General features: G+C 39.2%; 1 pseudogene; it reads left to right on the top strand.

Moving 5' to 3' along the window:
• Positions 1-300: 300 nt before the first annotated feature.
• Positions 301-4,360, top strand: LOC146685992 (G protein-coupled receptor family C group 6 member A-like; annotated as a pseudogene).
• Positions 4,361-5,069: the final 709 nt, after the last annotated feature.

Below are 5,069 nucleotides of genomic sequence, written 5' to 3'. Positions count from 1 at the left end.
GAATTTGAGCTCTGCATATGTTTTTTCCTCTTCTCAAAATATCTTGGATGGAAATCAAATGCATTTTGCATCTCCAGCATTTATAGACACAAAAATCTAATGGAGGAATGAAAACCATTCTTCTGAGCAATATTCCCCTGTTTTTAGTGCTTTTGTGATGGTGATGGTGGAAAGAAATGTCTAACACATCAATCTGCATTGTCATCCTGAAGAAACCAATCCCATAACAGTGATCACTCAGATATACTGTGTCATCCTTTGCATAAACCTTTTTGATTGGAGAACAGGTGGATGCAAACCATGCAAACAAAAGATCTCTCACAGGGAAACAACAACCCCTCACTGTGCAAAGTAACAGGTTAGGCTTTTCCTTTAAATCGTCATGCACCAGCTTAGTCATACATATAGATCCCACATAGATATTTAAAGTAAATAAAAAAAATAATACAATGTAAGTGTTACAATCATAATATTGCACTGTTTCATGGACAGGATGTACAAATGTTCCTCCGCAGTCAGGTAATGATATACGCCATCAGAAAAATCAAGCTACCTAACATCACCATAGGATACGACATCTATGACACCTGTGGAGATGTCGGCCTCGCTGTGAGAGCGACTCTTGAGCTGCTGAAGAGTCAGTCAGACCCACGAAGCTGTTTATTACCATCAGAGCCCCAAATGAAGGTGGTGATTGGAGAAAGGTACTCGGAAGTATCGATAGCTGTAGCAAGAATTGTTGCTCTGTCATCAGTTGCCCAGGTTTGTTTTCTATTCATTTGATACTGTCCTACAAAGCTCAGTTAGAAACACAAAGAGACATTAATAATAATAAGGACCAGTAGAAATGTAATGATTTTGGCAACTAAATCTTTAGATTGTATATCTGTTGAAACTGATGTATTGTAATATCTCCTTATGTCTGTTTAACAGATTGGTTATGCATCAACTAGTGAGTTTCTCAGCGACAGATTCAAGCTTCTGCGAACAGTGCAGAGCGATAAATATCAGGCAAGAGGTATTGTTGAGCTGGTGAAGAAGTTTCTTTGTTCACCTCTTGTCAGCTGATTTTATGACAAACAACTCCCAGACCCAAACTGAGCTGAATGAACTACTGGAAAAAATAAAAAACTCCTCTGCTGAGGCCATCATTCTCTTCACAAAGGAGACTAATGCAGAAATCATCCTGGAAGCAGCTATTAAACACAAAGTTAACAGAACGTGGATTGCAAGTGATGCATGGTCCAGCTCTCCAAAGATCTCTGCAATGTCAGGCATCGAGCTGGCAGGAGAAGTTTTTGGGTTCATATTTAAGCAGAAAGAGGTGCCTGGCTTTAAAGACTGTGTCATCTCAATGTTTAATTGAACTGAAAACGCCCTTCTCGAAGATTACCTGACGCAGAATCCACTTTGTTCAAATCAGTCTGAAGAAGAAAGACAATGTCTGGAACCGAGTTTCTTGGCTTCTTACATCGACCAGGATGAATCTTATAGGATCTATTTAGCTGTTCAAGTCATTGGTGAGGGGCTCAGATGCTTGCTGAAGTGGGACAACCACCAGTGTGAACATAGCCCCAAATTCACAGCCTCAGAGGTACAGTAAAGATAGCTTGTTGATTATCAATTGTTTGTCTTTGACAAATAATTTTTATACATTTGTCCCTAAAAAGGATTATATAATAAATTTGCTTGATTTTCAAGAGTATCTGGTATCTGCAAAAAAATAAGGATAAATAAAATCAGTCTCCCGCTTGTTGGGGAGAAGAGAGTGAGAAGTTTAGCAGCAAACCTCTATAAAGTACAATTAACCAACTGCTAACAGGTGTGTTGCCTCCTGAGCCCCACCTCCACTCTCCCTATCACATACACAAAACCAGGAAGAGAACTACACAAGCATATCCCTGTATAGAAACTTGTGCAATATATTTTTCAAAGAGCACCCTTAAATTTGTCATCACATTCATGGCTTTAAATGGTTTGAAACTCGCTGCTGATCATTTTTTAATGTCCTGAGATTTTGGGAACTTAACTTCTTGCCACAAGTTACCAATATTTCTGTTATTGTTGCAGAGCCTTTTCCTACTAACAGTAAAACAAAAAAATGTTTTAAACTTTACATTTTAGTTTGTAGAAAAGTTTGGTTGATTTACAATGTTTTATCTCTACAGTTTCTCTCAGAAATCCAAAGAGTCAACTTTAACATGAGCACCACACACATATCCTTCAATAGTGATGGAGATCCTAGGATGGGATATGATATCGTATACTGGAACATGTCTGAATTCAAACAGGGTGCAAAAATAGAAACTATTGGGAAATACAGTCCAGATGGAAAAATTAAAATCCCATTATATCTTTTCAAAGACCTGATAAATGACACGGTGAGAGGACAACTAACATGAATTTATTTCCCAACATAATTTATATCATGTAGTAATGCAATTGTTTCCTTTTAAGGTGTCCGCTTACAACTGCTCAAACCTGTGGAGCAGGATACGAGTTTCAGAGGGGAAGTGTTGTCAACGTTGTGTTGCATGTGTGATTGGAGAGTTTTCCCCTGGAAAAGGTAAGATGATGATTATCTAAATTATGCTGTGCTTAATAATCCTATATAGTCACATCAATGCAAATTTATGATACTTATTTGCAAGAATTACTCACATCATACAGTAAAGTAATAACGTCTACTGACTTTTGAATAGTTTATTACCATTTGGACACTGGTTTTATTAATACCTGAGCAATAAACCTTTAAAATTCAGTTTTGCCACATAAACCAGCTCAAACACAAGACACAGAAACTTAAACAAAGATAAAGGTACTTCTAAGAAAACAGATTCGCATGTAAACATTGTTATTACTCTTTAAAAAAAAATCAAATAACAATTATAAAGTTGATTATTACCATAAAGTACTATAGTGCTTTTATTAAAGCGATCGTAGCTCAAGAGTTGGCAGTTCGTCTTGTAATTGGAAGGTTGCCGTTTCGAGCCCCGGCTCGGACAGTCTCGGTCGTTGTGTCCTTGGGCAAGACACTTCACCCTACTGCATACTGGTGTTGGCCAGAGGAGCTGATGGTGCAATATGGCAGCCTCGCTTCTGTCAGTCTGCCCCAGGGCAGCTCCGGCTACAACTGTAGCTTGCCTCCACAAGTGTGTGAATGTGAGAGTGAATGTATAGTGGAATTGTAAAGCGCTTTGAGGGTCTCGAAAAGCGCTATATAAATGCAATCCATATTTGTTAAAAACGTCACCTCATTTCCATAATTATCCTATATCAGTTTTTACATTAATTTGCAAATATTTTCAAATATTACTCTCACACTTCTGCTCTGTAATCAGATATTACAGTTAAACTTCCATGTTTAAAACCAAGTTGTCTACATTTAGGCTTTTGCATGTTGAATAAGAAAATATTTTCTCTTTCTTCATGTTTTTAAATATTATTTGTCTTTCTCTGTGCAGGTTCAAGGTGTAAACCCTGCAGTGAAAGGCAATATTCGTCTAAAAAGTTGGATCGGTGTTTGAACAAAACAGTTGAGTTTCTCCCGTGGTCTGATCCTTTCTCGATCATCCTCTGTTCTCTGGCAGCCACTGGGATCATTGTTACTGTTGTGTTTGCTGATCTGTTTGCAATCAATCTTAGAACTCCCGCTGTCCCTGCTGGCTGGCTTCTGCCTTACGTTCACTTTCATTGACAAACCTACTCAGAACTTAAACTGCGTAGGTTTGCCGCTCTTTGGTATAGTCTTTACCCTCTGCATCTCTTGCATTCTGGCCAACTTGTTTCAAATCTTGTTGGGCTTCAACTTTGATCTGACGATTGGGCCCTGGATAAAGAAGCTAAATCAACCACTGGTGCTTGTGACTGTTGTCTCTGGGATCCAGGTGGCCGTATCAGTGTCATGGCTGATCTTCAACCCACCCACTCCTCAAGAGATCCAAGTGGGCAAAACTATCCTGCACCAGTGTGAGATGACGTCCTTTGGGTACTTTTGGGTTCAGCCATGTTAGTCTACAATGGTTGCTTGGGCCTTACTTGTTTCCTTTTTGCATTCAAGGGTAGACAGCTGCCAGATTTGTATAAAAATGCTTCTTTAATCACTGTCAGTATGATGCTGTTCATGGTTATCTGGATTATCTTCCTCCCACTTTATCTCACCATGTCAGGGAAGTACAAACCAGCAATAGAAGGTGCAGCCATCCTTACTTCCTGCTTCAGCATCCTCTTCAGTCACTTGGCTCCCAAGTGTTTTATTATCTTGTTCAGGAAAGAGCTTAACCAAGAGAGCGCCATCACTGAGTACATTTGGAAGCATTATGAGCGGAAGGGTTTACCTGTGATTGGCACACAACACTGATTTGCAAAGAAATAAATCTTGGGTTCATGTGAGATTCCCTGGCAGTTTATGGGAAGACTGTCTGTTCACCTCATTGGCTAATGAGTTGCCGCAAGGGCAATATACCCTGTTTTAACCTTTCTGACTCTAACCGTTTCCATTTTCTTGACGGCTCATCCAATTCATGGTCACGGATGGGCTGAAGCGTATCTCATCTCTAAGTAGGCAAAGAGGCTGAGTACACCCAGAACAACCAGACTCTAAGGGTAATTATACAACTTGAAGTCTCTTTGCAAGTATGAGTCACCCCCCGTGGTGAACCGTCTTTCACTCAAAGAGCCCACCTCACAATGCAAACTTTAAGCCCTAATAAGAAGAAACAGGTGATGTGCAAATTATCTTTGGTTATCATAACTAAATCCAATTTTTTTCACATCTTGTAAAGATGTAAAGAGCCTCTGTCAATATATTCACTATTCCTTCTTCTTTGTTCAAACCATCTCAGCCTTGCCTTTCTTACTTTGTTTCAATGTGAGCTGTCCCACTGATGTAGTCAATTCTAAGTGGTACAAGCAGAAAGAGATGCAGTTTATGTAGCTTACTGTTTGGGTAGGTGAGGATTCTTTCATGTCTTGAACATCCAGCTTTTTCTTGTTTTCTTCTGCTGTTGTCTACATCCAAGCAGTGCTCACCTGTGAAGAAATGATAGTTGTTTTAAAATTTTTGGTTA

The sequence above is a fragment of the Copadichromis virginalis genome, linkage group LG19 (assembly GCF_057382275.1).
Source record: "Copadichromis virginalis isolate Kocher_CV1m ecotype Utaka linkage group LG19, C_Virginalis_male_GT1.1, whole genome shotgun sequence".
Taxonomy (NCBI): Eukaryota; Metazoa; Chordata; class Actinopteri; order Cichliformes; family Cichlidae; genus Copadichromis; species Copadichromis virginalis.
The sequence above is the reverse complement of the archived record's forward strand: the minus strand, read 5'-3'. Positions and strand labels throughout refer to the sequence as shown.